A 14272-nucleotide genomic window follows, 5' to 3' on the forward strand; every position below is an offset into this window, starting at 1 on the left:
TGGAAAAGTGGAAACAGCCACAGAAACTGAACTAAAAAGGGAGAAAGGAGAGAGGGTTTAAATTCCATTAATACTATAAACAGGGGGAGCACAGAGTCTGAAACTCCACAGCCCGATACCTGGCGGTGCTCTGGTGGGAAGGAAGAATCCCCAGGAGAATAGTGGAGTCCGGGATTCTTCAGGCCACACTTGGAGAGGCAGTTCCCCTGCTGGGAGGACACCCGGTAGAGGCTTTGTGGGTCCCCCAAAGGCAAGGCCCCAGTGGACCTAGGAGAACCACATTCACTGGTGCTGGAACAAGGTCGTTAAGGGTGAATGAAGCCTGGTGTGAGATGTGGTTGTGATTTTCCATAATCCCTGAAACGCTGCTGCTACACTATCTCGTGAACATTTTCTGTGGTGGGCTGGCACCCTGCCGCAGTCTCTGGGTATTGACAGCAGCATGGTCCCATAAACATTCCTAGGTGTAGCCAGTACCCAGCCAGTGCTCAGTGAGATGCTACTGCAGAGAGACAGAATGTGTCAAAGCTGCAGTCCTTCAGAAGTGAGGGGTCAGGAACCACAGGCACATCTGAGATAAAACTTAGGAGGAAGGTGCCGCCTGGCAACCTGATGGCTTGGTCACAGTGTAAAAATGGGGAGTGGAAAGAAGCTGGACACAAAGGAAGGGGTGCAATTACTGACTGTGGAGAACAGAGTTCCAATACTAGAGACTGGGTAGCTGGATGACACCATTTTCACCGCATACACACCTACAAGCTCCACAACAATCCATACTAATAAGCTAAGCAACGCCATCTACTGGAGAACAGAGCCATTACACTAAGCCCATTCCAACTGGGCCAACCTAGCTCTACAAGAACACAAGTCTCTCCACCTGCTTAGTTTATGGACTATAAAGCACTTCATAGTTTGACTTCTAGGGGAAAACAGTAATTTCAGTCATTTTCCAGTTTGTTCGCTGGTGCATCTATTCAATTTGCTTTCTTTTTTTCTTTTTTTTCTCTTTTTCATTTCTTTCTTTTATTGAATATGGAAAGAGAACAAATTCATTTTTTTTCAATTTTTATTAAAAATATTTTTCTTTAATTTTTTCAATTATATTTTTACTTTTGTGTAAATATTTTCAAATTCAATTTTACTTCTATCATTTCATTTTAGCCTACTTCAGTGTATTAATTTTTTTCAAATTTTCAAACAATTTCCTTTTTTTACTTTCCCCTTTTTTCCCACCTAGAATCTAGTGTCATTTATTCAATTTTTGTGTGCGTGTGACTTTCTTTTTATTTTTTTTTAATTTTTTTACCTCATTAATTCTTTTCTCCCTTCAAAATGACAAAATGAAGGAATTCACCCCAAAAGAAAGAGCAGGAAGAAACGACAGCCAGGGACTTAACTAACACATATACAAGCAAGATGTCTGAACCAGAGTATAGAATCACGAGAATAAGAATACTAGCTAGAGTTAAAAATAGTAGAATCCCTTTCTGCAGAGATAAAAGAAGTAAAGCTAGTCAGGATGAAATAAAAAATGCTATAAATGAGCTGCAATCACGGATGGATGCCATGGTGGCAAGGATGGATGAGGCAGAACAGAGAATCAGTGATATAGAGGACAAACTTATGGAGAATAATGAAACAGAAAAAAAGAGGATGATTAAGGCAAAAGAGCACAATTTAAGAATCAGAGAAATCGGTGACTCATGAAAAAGGAACAACATCACAATCATAAGGGTCCCAGAAGAGGAAGATAAATAAATAGGGGCAGAAGCATTATGTGAGCAAATAATAGCAGAAAACTTTCTTAACCTGGGGAAAGAAACAGACATTAAAATCCAGGAAGCACAGAGGACTCCCATTGGATTCAAGAAAAACTGACCATCCACAAGGCATATCATAGTCAAATTCACAAAATACTCAGGCAAGGAGAGAATCATGAAAGCAGCAAGGAAAAAACAGTCCTTAACCTACAAGGGAAGAAAGGTCAGGTTTGCAGCAAACTTATCCACAGAAAATTGGCAGGCCAGAAAGAAGTGGCAGGATATATTCAATGTGCTGACTGAGAAATATATGCATCCAAGAATTATTTATCCAGCAAGGCTGTCATTCAAAATAGGAGAGAAAAAAGTTTCCCAGTCAAACAAAAACTAAAGGAGTTTGTGACCACTAAACCAGCCCTGCAAGAAATTTTAAGGGGGATTCTCTGAGGGGAGAAAACATGAAAAAATAAAACAAATAAATAAAGACCAAAAGCAACAAAGACAGGAAAGGACCAGAGAACACCACCAGAAACTCCAACTCTATAAGCAACATAATGGCAATAAATTCAAATCTTTCAGTACTCACTCTAAACATCAATGGACTCAATGATCCAACAGAAGACATAGAGTAACAGAATGGATAAGAGAACAAGATGCATCCATATGCCATTCACAAGAGACACACTTTAGACCTAAAGACACCTTCAGATTGAAAGGGGATTGAGAACCATCTATCATGCTAATGGTCAAGAAAAGAAAGCTGGAGTAGCCATACTTATATAAGACAATGGAGACTTTAAAATAGGGGCACCTGGGTAGCTCAATAGACTGAGTGTCCGACTTCAGCTCAGGTCTGTGAGTTTGAGCCCCACATCAGGCTCCGTGCTGACAGCTCAGAGCCTGGAGTCTGCTTTGGATTCAGTGTCTCCCTCTCTGTCTGCCCCTCCCCTGCTCATTCTCTGTCTCAAAAATCAATAAAAACATTTTTTAATTAAAAAAAATAAGACTGTATCAAGAGATGAAGAAGGGCATTATATCATAATTAAGGGGTCTATCCACCAAGAAGACCTAACAATTGTAAACATTCATGCACCAAATGTAGGACAACTCAAATATATAAATCAATTAATCACAAACATAAAAAACTCATTGATAGTAATATCATTATAGTAGGGGATGTCAACACCCCATTCACAGCAACGGACAGATCATCTAATCAAACAGTCAACAAGGAAACAATGGCTTTGAATGACACACTGGACCAGATGCACTTAAAAGGTATATTCAGAACATTTCATTCCAAAGCAGAGGAATATATATTCTTCTCCAGTGCACATGGAATGTCCTCTAGAATAGACTACATACTGGGACAAAAGTCATCCCTAAACAAGTACAAAAATATCAAGATCATACCATGCATATTTTTAGACCACAACATTATTAAACTCGAAATCAACCACAAGAAAATATTTGGAAAGGTAACAAATACTTGGAGACTAAATATCATCCTACTAAAGAATGAATGGGCTAACTAAGCAGTTAAAGAGGAAATTAAAAAATTCATGGAAGCCAATGAAAGTGATAACAACAAAACCCAAAACCTCTGGGATGCAGCAAAGGCGGTCATAACAGGAAAGTATATAGTAATCCAGGCCTTCCTAAAGAAGGAACAAAGATTTCAGATACACAACCTAACCTTATGCCTTAGAGAGCTGGAAAAAGTACAGCAAATAAAACCCAAATCCAGCAGAAGATGGGAAATAATAAAGATTAGAGGAGAAACTAATGCTATCAAAAAAAAAAGAACAGATTAACAAAACCAGAAGCTGGTTCTTTGAAAGAGTTAACAAAATTGATAAACCACTAGCCAGTTTGATCAAAAAGAAAAAGGAAAAGACCCAAAAAAATACAATCAAGAATGAAAGAGGAGAGACCACAATCAACACAGCAGAAATAAAAACAATAATAAGAGAATATTATGAGCAATTATATGCCAATAAAATGGGCAATCAGGAAGAAATGGATAAATTCAGAGAAACATATACACTACTAAAACTGAAACAGGAAGAAGTAGAAAATTTTAACAAGCCTATAACCAGTAAAGAAATATGTTAGTAATCAAAAATCTCCCAAAAGAACAAGTGTCCAGGGCCAGATGGGTATCCAGGGGAATTCTACCAAACATTTAAAGAAGAGTTAACACCTATTCTCTTAAAGCTGTTCCAAAACCTAGAAATGGAAGGAAAACTTCCAAACTCTTTCTATGAAGCCAGAATTACATTCCAAAACCAGACAGAGACCCCACTAAGAAGGAAAACTATAGACCAATTTCCCTGATGAACATGACTGCAAAAATCCTCAACAAGATATTAGCCAACCGGTTCCAACAATACATTTAAAAAATTATTCACCACGACCAAGTGGGATTTATACCTGGGATGCAAGGATGGCTCAATATCCACAAAACAATCAATGTGATTCATCACATCAATAAAAGAAAGGACAAGAACCACATGATCCTCTCAATAGATGCAGAGCAAGCATTTGACAAAATACAGCATCCTTTCTTGATAAAAAACCCTCAAGAAAGTAGGGATAGACAGATCATACCTCGAGATCATAAAAGCCATATATGAGCGACCCAATGCTAATATCATCCACAATGGGGAAAAACTGAGAGCTTTACCCCTAAGGTCAGGAACAAGACAGGAATGTCCACTCTTGCCACTGTTATTCAACATAGTATTGGAAGTATTAGCCTCTGCATTCAGACAACTCAAAGAAATAAAAGGCATCCAAATCGGCCAGGAGGAGGTCAAACTTTCACTCTTCGCAGATGACATGATACTCTATATTGAAAACCCAAAAGATTCCACCAAAAGACTGCTAGAACTGATCGATGAATTCAGCAAAGTCACAGGATAAAAAATCAATGCACAGAAATTGGTTGCATTCCTATACACCAACAATGAAGCAACAAAAAGAGAAATCAAGGAACTGATCCCATTTATAATTGCACCAAAAAACATAAAATACCTAGGAATAAACCTAACTAAAGAAGTGAAAAATCTATACACTGAAAACTATAGAAAGCTTATGAAAGAAATTGAAGAAGATACAAAACAATGGAAAAATATTCCATGCTCCTGGACAGGAAGAACAAATATTGTTAAAATGTCAATACTACCCAAAGCAATCTACATATTCAATGCAATCCCTATCAAAATAACACCAGCATTCTTCACAGAGCCAGAGCAAAGGTTCCTAAAATTTGTATGGAACCAGAAAAGACCCTGAAGAGCCAAAACAATCTTGAAAAAGAAAACCAAAGCAGGAGGCATCACAATCCTAGACTTCAAGCTATACTACAAAGCTGTAATCATCAAGCCAGTATGGTACTGGCATAAGAACAGACAGATCAATGGAACAGAATAGAGAACGCAGAAGTGGACCCACAAACGTATGGCCAACTAATCTTTGACAAAGCAGGAAAGAATATCCAATGGAATAAAGACAGTCTCTTCAGCAAGTGCTGCTGTGAAAACTGGACAGCAACATGCAGAAGAATGAACCTGGACCACTCTCTTACACCATACACAAAAATAAACTCAAAGTGGATGAAAGACCTAAATGTAAGACAGGAAGCCATCAAAATCCTTGAGAAGAAAGCAGGCAAAAACCTCTTTGATCTTGGCCGCAGCAACTTCTTACTCAATACATCTCTGAACACAAGGGAAACAAAAGCAAAAATGAACTACTCGGACCACATCGAAATAAGAAGCTTCTGCACAGTGAAGAAAACAATCAGCAAAACTAAAAGGCAACCGATGGAATGGGAGAAGATATGTGGAAACGACATATCAGATAAAGGGTTAGTATCCAAAATCTACAAAGAACTTATCCAACTCCACACCCAAAAAACAAATAATCCAGTGATGAAATGGGAAAAAGACATGAATAGACACTTCTCCAAGGAAAACATCCAGATGTCCAACCGACACATGAAAAGATGTTCAAAATCACTCATCATCAGGAAAAAACAAACCAAAACGACAATGAGATACCACCTCAGACCTGTCAGAATGGCTAACATTAACAATTCAGGCAACAACAGATGTTGGCGAGGATGCAGAGAAAGAGGATCTCTTTTGCATTGTTGGTGAGAATGCAAGCTGGTGCAGCCACTCTGGAAAACAGTATGGAGGTTCCTCAAAAAATTAAAAATGGAACTACCCTACCACTCAGAAATTGCACTACTAGGTATTTATCCAAGAGATATAGGTATACTGTTTTTAAAGGACACATGAATCCCAATGTAACTGACAAGACTATTGTAAAGCTTGAATCTGTTAACAGTTATAAAATGCCTGGTATATGGGCTTTAGTAGATATTTTTTATTTGTGACTCCACATTCATTATCCACCCTCTCTGCTCTACTCTGGGTTTCAAGAGTAAAAATTATATTGACTACATTAGCTGGGCTCCTTTGCCCTTGGGCTTCCCATCAGATCCAAACAATGAGCAAGTGGCACTGGCAAGATATAAGAAGATAGGAGGAGAGAAAAATCAGATTATTTATTCCCTCTACTCTTTCTCTGCCAGGCTGTGATTTGGCAGTTCCCGTTATGTTGACCTTTCATTATGGATCCCCTTTCCAGTTTTCTTTTATTATTATTATTTTTTTAATATGAAATTTATTGTCAAATTCGTTTCCATACAACACCCAGTGCTCATCCCAACAGGTGCCCTCCTCAATGCCCTCCCCTCCTTCCAAGCCCCATCAACCCTCAGTTTATTCATTTTAGCCACTCTGGCGTGAGGTGGTATCTCACGTGTGGCTTTGATCTGTATTTCCCTGATGAGGGTGACTTCGAGCATCTTTTCATGTGCCTGTTGGCCATCTGGACCTCTTCTTTAGAAAATTATCTATTCATGTCATCTTCCCATTTCTTCACTGGATTATTTGTTTTTTTTGGATTTGGAGTTTGGTGAGCTCTTTATAGATTTTGGATACTAGCCCTTTGTCTGATATGTCACTTGCAAATATCTTTTCCCATTCTATTGGTTGCCTTTTAGTTTTGTTGATTATTTCCTTTGCAGTGCAGAAGTTTTTTATCTTCATGAGGTCCCAATAGTTCATTTCTGCTTTTAATTCCCTTGCCTTTGGAAATGTGTCAAGTAAGAAATTGTTGTGGCTGAGGTCAGAGAGGTTTTTTCCTGCTTTCTTCTCTAGGGTTTTGATGGTTTCCTGTCTCACATTCAGGTCCTTTATCCATTTTGAGTTTATTTTTGTGAGTGGTGTAAGAAAGTGGTCCAGTTTCATTCTTCTGCATGTTGCTGTCCAGTTCTCCCAGCACCATTTGTTAAAGAGACTGTCTTTTTTCTACTGGATATTCTTTCCTGCTTTGTCAAAGATTAGTTGGCCTTACTTTTGTGGGTCAAATTCTGGAGTCTCCCCTTTCCAGTTTTAGGTAGACCCATTTTCTCCCTTTGTCCCTTCAAGTCTAGGGTGCTGATCATTTCCTAAAGTTATTAGTCTCAAGGTACTTCACCATCCCTTGTTGGTTCCCATAACCCTGTTCACACCTTTGTAAATGCTCCCTTAATCAATGTTTCTTCAGTTGTCCTTTGAGTGTGTTATCTTTTTCCTACTAGAACTCTAACACATAGAGATGCTAATATTCATTACCCCATCCTTCTGAATACACATTTCTAAATATGCTGCTTTCATTTTTTTAATCCAGTAAAAAACATCCCAAAATGTAATATAGGTCCCAGATCAACTTTTTACTAAGAAAGCTTTCTCCGGGGGCTCCTGGGTGGCTCAGTCAGTTGAGCGCCCTACTTCGGCTCAGGTCATGATCTCTCCATCTGTGTGTTCAAGCCCCGCATCAGGCTCTGTGCTGACAATTGAGAGCCTGCAGTCTGCTTCGGATTCTGTGTCTCCCTCTCTCTTTGCCCCTACCCTGCTCATGTTCTCTCTCTCTCTCTGTCAAAAATAAACATTAATTAAAAAAAAAAAAGAAGAAAGCTTTCTCTGCCCAAACATGAAAGATTGTTCCTTGGAAAATTGTCAAATATAACAAACCACATAAAGTCCTATCTTAATATTTTCAAATATCTTGCAATTAATTGAAACAAGGAGGGGCGTGGGGGTTGCTCAGTCAGTTAAGCGTCTGACTTCAGCTCAGGTCATGATCTCACAGTCCATGAGTTTGAGCCCCACATCAGGCTCTCTGCTGACAGCTCAGAGCCTGGAGCCTGCTTCAGATTCTGTGTCTCCCTCTTTCTCTGACCCTTTCCCACTCGCTCGTTGTCTCTGTCTCTCTCTCAAAAATAATAAACATTAAAAAGTTTTTTTTAAAAAAAGAAACAAGGGAAGAACAGGTGGAAAATCTATCTAGTAGATTTAACAGTAAGTTCTTGGTGTAAATTGGTTGACTCCTCCAAGGCCAAAAAAACAGTCCCCCCTCATCTTGGGGAGATGCAGTTCTGCTTTAATTAATCTATGGATCAGGCCAATGACCACAAACAATTGCATAACTCCTGAGCAAATTTTCAAAAGTAGCTGTTGATAATAGAAACACTGGAGGTATTACATACAGAACTGATAAAGTTTTTTGTTCATTTGTTTTTAAATAGTGTAATGTGTTGGTAAAGGGATGAAGAAATGCATATGCCATTCAACCTTTATAAAAAGATTGTATCAATTTGTGTTCTCACCAACCCTAAGAATTTCTGTAGTGCTGTTTCTTGCCAACAATAGTGTAAAAATTTTAATTTTGTCTATTTTGCAGTATCTCATTAAGGCTTAATTTTTCTCCCTTATTTCCAATGTGGTTGGCCATTTAAATTTTCTCTTTAGTAGCATGTGTATGCAAGTCTCTTGACCATTTTTCTTTTTCCAAATTTTTAAATTTTTATTTATTTATTTTTTTAATTTCAGGTTAGTTGGCACACAATGTTACATTAGTTTTAGGTGTACAACCTAGTGATTTGACAAGTTTATACATTATTCTATGTTCACAAGTGTAGCTACCATCTGTCCTGTTACATCACTATTACAATATCATTGACTGTATTCCTTCATCTGTGAGTTTTACTCCCATGATTTCTTCATTCCATAACTGGAAGCCTGTAGCTCCCTCTCCCCTTCATCCATTTTCCCCAACCTCCAACCTGTCTCACCTATGATAACAACCAATTTGTTCTGTGTAGTTATAGGTTTGATTCTGCTTTTCGTTTGTTCATTCATTTGTTTCTCTCTCTTTTTTTAGATTCCACTAATGAGTTGAATCATATGGTATTTATCTTTCTCAGTCTGACTTATTTCACTTAGCTTAATATCCTTTAGGTCCATCCTTGTCTAAGATGGTACAATCTCATCTTTTTATGGCTTGGTAATATTCCATTTTGTATATATACCACATCTTCCTTATCCATTTACTACTGATGGACATAGGTTGCTTCTATATCTTGGCCATTGTAAATAATGCTGCAAGAAACATAGGGGTGCATATATCTTTCCAAATTAGTGTTTTTGTTTTCTTTGTGTAAATGCCCAGCAGTGGAATTATTGGATCATGTGGTATTTTTATTTTTAATTTTTTGATGAACCTCCATAATGTTTTCCACAATGGCTGTACCAATTTACATTCCCACCAAAAGTGCACAAACGTTATTTTCTCCACATCTTCTTCAATGCTTGTTATTTCTTATCATTTTGATTTTAGCAATTCTGAAAGGTATAAGGTGATATCCCATTGTGTTTTTTATTTGAATTTCCCTGATCATTACTGGTATTGAGCATCTTTTTATGTATATGCTGGCCATCTGTTTATCTTTTTTTGAAAAAATGTTATTCAGGTCCTCTGCCCATTGTTTGGTTTTACATATACATTTTTTGAATACTAACTCTTTTTCAGATATATCATTTGAAAATATCTTCTTCCATTCAGTAGGTTGTCTTTACATCTTGTTGATGGTTTTCTTAGTTCTACAAATCTTTTTTTTTTTTTGATGTAGTCCCAATCATTTACTTTTGCTTTTGTTTCCTTTGTCTTAGAAGACATATCTGGAAAAATCTTGCTACAACCAATGTCAGAGTTATTTCCTGTGCTCTTTTCTAGAATTTTTATGGTTTCAGGTCTCACATTTAGGTCTTTAATCCATTTTGAGTTTGTTTTTGTGTATGGTGTGAAAAAGTGGTCCAGTTTCATTCTTTTATGTATATCTGTCCAATTTTCCCAGCATCATTCATTTGTTGAAGATATCATCTTTTCCCCATTGCATGCTCTTACCTTTGTCATAGTTTAATGGATCATAGCGGTGTGTGGGTTTATATCTGGGTTTTTTATTCTGTTCCATTGTTGTGTCTATTTTTGTGCCTGTACCATACTGTTTTGATTACTAGCTTTGTAGTGTATCTTGAAATCTGGTATTGTGATACCTCCAGCTTTGTTATTCTTAGAATTGTTTTTCCTATTTGGGATCTTCTGTGGTTCCATACCAATTTTAGAATTATTTGTTCCAGTTTTATGAAAAATGATGTTGGTATTTTGATAGGGATTGCATTGAATGTGTAGATTGCTTTGGATAATATGGGCAGCTTAACAATATTAATTCTTCCAATCTATTACTGGGAATTATTTTATGTTAAGTACTGGGCTTGAAAGTTCCTAAACTCTGTAAGTAGTGTAAGTAAAAACTTCAATTCTATGAGAAATATGACCCATTATTGCAAATTTTCAGAAAAGACTTTTCTTCATTCAAATCCCAGATAATGATAGATTTCCTTATTTCCCTGTATTACTGCATGTAATTTTTTCTAGCCCATTGTTTCATTGAAGTTGTAGCCCTTTGGCTTCCTGGTTTTATATAAAAGGCACTTTGCACTGACCCAAGGTTTTATCTCTTATCTTCATATAGGTGTTCAAACACAAACCTTTAGACTACTAAGCCTTATACCTCCTGCACCTCCCTCTATGGCATCCATATCATAAAATATACATTTACTTCTCTGCTTTTACCTCTCTGTTTCTGAATCCTGGCAATATTTTTATTTTATCTTACTTTCTTAAGAGCTGTTATATATTTAATAGAACACTTGTTATAATTTATCTAATATTTCTAGAAATCCTCTAAGAGGATTCTCATGGTATCTAGTTCCAAAAAGTTTCTCAATATTACTTTTAAAATAAAATTTTAAAATTTATTTTTAAAAGATGGATAAATAAAGCATGAAGGAAATTTTAAAATAATACTGAAATAGGAAAAACTTTTCAAATGAAGATATAAAATCTGGGGTCTGTGAAGAAAGTATTTCATTAATTTGGCTATATAAACATTAAAACATTCTGTATGCAAAAAATTACCATTAAGAAAGAAGGTAAATGACAAACTATGAACAAATATTTGCTATGTATGTGTCAGAAAAAGGGCCAATTTCTTTCACATTCAAGGAACTGTTAAAATTCAATGAGGAAAAAATGAAAAATGAACAGTTCACAAAACAAAAATCCAAATCACCAACAAACATATAAATTCATATGGTATCTGTCTTTCTCTGTATGGCTTATTTCACTTAGCATTACACTCTCCAGTTCCATCCACTTTGCTACAAAAGGCCATATTTCATTTTTTCTCATTGCCACGTAGTATTCCATTGTGTATATAAACCACAATTTCTTTATCCATTCATCAGTTGATGGACATTTAGGCTCTTTCCATATGGTTTCACTCTTATGTGGATCCTGAGAAACTCAACAGGAACCCATGGAGAAGGGGAAGGAAAAAAAAAAAAAAGTCGTTAGAGTGGGAGAGAGCCAAAGCATAAAAGACTGTTAAAAACTGAGAACAAACTGAGGGTTGATGGGGGGTGGGAGGGAGGGGAGGGTGGGTGATGGGTATTGAGGAGGGCACCTTTTGGGATGAGCACTGGGTGTTGTATGGAAACCAATTTGTCAATAAATTTCATATACATTAAAAAAATAAATTCATAGTCAACTTGACTTATTACTTTTTAGTTAATTTATTTATTTTGTAAGAAAGAAAAAGACAGAAAGAGGGAAAGAGAATCCCAAGCAGGCTCCACACTGTCAGCTTAGAGTGCAATGCAGGGCTCGAAGTCACAGAACTCTGAGATCGTGACATGATCCAAAACCAAGAGTCAGATGCTTAACTGACTGAGCCACCAGGCACTCCACAACCTCACTTGTTATTACTAGTGACTACTGGCTACTACAGAGTAGAGGCAGGGAAGGAGGAGGATTTTACTTTTGATCTTTTGCTTTTTCTTTAGAGTTTGAAATTTTACATGAACAGGGATTATTTTTTAATAAAAAAACTATATAATAAAAATAATAGCAACAATAATAAAATGTCAAAAGGAATAGGTATCCACATCATAATTACAGAGAAACAAAGAGGTAAAGAGGAGGGAGGGCTGAGATGCAAGCAAGCACTGAGCTACTATGTTTTCTGGCTACTTCTAGAGATACTGCTTAGAGATGAGGGACAAAGTGGCTGTGTGGCTACAAACTCATCAGTAGGAGCAGTGATGCCTAATTAGTCCATGTTTATTTTTATGCTGAAAGTGTTGCCACATTACATTCTTCATGATAATACTCTGTGTTAATTTGACAGTTCTCACTTTCATGCACATTAATTGTAATTGCATTCTAACTTTCAATCCATTGTTGAGGAATACAGGTGGCAGCCATTATCATTAGTTATTTACTAAGTGCGCAGACATATAGAAAATATTTATTAATATAAAAAAGAAAGAAAACAAACATGTGTTAGCAAAAAAATTATGTTTGAGAAATTCAAACATGATTGAATCTCTTTCTCTTCCAGCTTAACCTGTAAACCCTTAATCTCATATCCAAATGTTCAAGCCCCTCTAAGATATTGCCCTTTCATTTTTATAAAGCATATAATACACAGGGTGAAACAGAGAGGAAAGCTCTGTCATTAGACTGGCTCTAAATTCCCACTTCCTACCTGTGTGCACTTGAGCAAGTTGCTTAAGCTCTCTTAGTTTCAGCCAGTTTCCTCATTTGTAAAATGAAAACCGTAAAAGTACACACAAAGATTGTCAGGAGAATTGAACAAAATGATTAGCATGTGAAACATTTACTATAGTGGCTGACACATGGTCAATAATCCATAAATGTTAGCTATTATTATTGTGAATAATCAATTGTATATTGAGGTCCCAGAACCATGCTAAGACAAAGTGAGAGATACTCTAACCTCTTATAATGTTGTTGAGTGGAAAAGCATGTAAATTCCAAGATGCAGCTATTGAAACCCTATATTGCTAATTGCCAGTACCCAATCAGCCTTACTCTCAAAATGAAAAGTTCCAGCAGTTAAGCCCCAAAGTACAAAACTTCTCTTGTCAACAATGGATCCACTAGAGGCAACATTTTTATTTTTATTTTTTTAATATGAAATTTATTGTCAAATTGGTTTCCATACAACACCCAGTGCTCATCCCAAAAGGTGTCCTCCTCAATACCCATCACTCATCCTAGAGGCAACATTTTTAAAAGGTAGAGGTGGCATCATAGTCATGAAAAGAAAAGTAAATTCAATGAGCAAGGAAAACCAGGTCTTCAGTGGGGCAGAATAATCCAAACCCATAACACTGGTTATTCCCGAAGTATATGATCTAAAAACAAGTCACTAATTGTACCTTAATAGCTTTATAAAGCACACCCTAGAACTGTTTGGTTTTGTTGATTTTGTATGGTACTTCCAACCAGGAAGTACCAGCAGAAAAGAAAAGGCCACTGCTTGAACAGTTATTCCTCAGAAAAAGCAAAATATCATAAAGTGGTTTACAAATGGGTGACAACTATGTCTTATGATGCTGGAGGTGGTAGTGGAGTTGATTATAATGACTACACTGAGTGGTAATGAATCTCAAAAGTGCTCTTATGTATTATAAATAACATAATTGGGACTAGTCAAAGTCTCATACAATACAACGTTTTAGAGCTATAAAGGATGCTACATCCTTAAAAATATGCTCCATTGCATGTGGATATCAAAGCTATTTTCAGGTAAGTACTTTTTAAAATGAAGATTACTGGGCTCATTTGAATCCTTGTATCTTCATTTTTATCAAGCTTTCTATGTGATTCTTATGCAGCCTGAACTATGAGGGTCATACCTTTAGAGATCCTGATTTAATTTTACAAAAGATAATCTGTTATATAGAAAGTTACCAGCCATAGAATAACCAAAACATTATGCTTCTTGAAAGCAACATAATGCATGAACGTGAGTCTGAAATCAGACAGATCTATGTTCAACTTACACTTGCACTACTTGTAATTTGGTCTTAGATGAAATACTTAATCTTGTGACCCTCAATTTTTCTGATGTAAGAGTATAGATGAGGAGGGATGTCTGGGTGTCTCAGTCGGGTAAGCATCCCACTCTTGATTTTGGCTCAGTTTATGATCTCATGGTTCCTGAGTTCGAGCCCAGTGTTGGGCTC

Source organism: Lynx canadensis, chromosome X (assembly GCF_007474595.2).
Source record: "Lynx canadensis isolate LIC74 chromosome X, mLynCan4.pri.v2, whole genome shotgun sequence".
NCBI lineage: Eukaryota > Metazoa > Chordata > Mammalia > Carnivora > Felidae > Lynx > Lynx canadensis.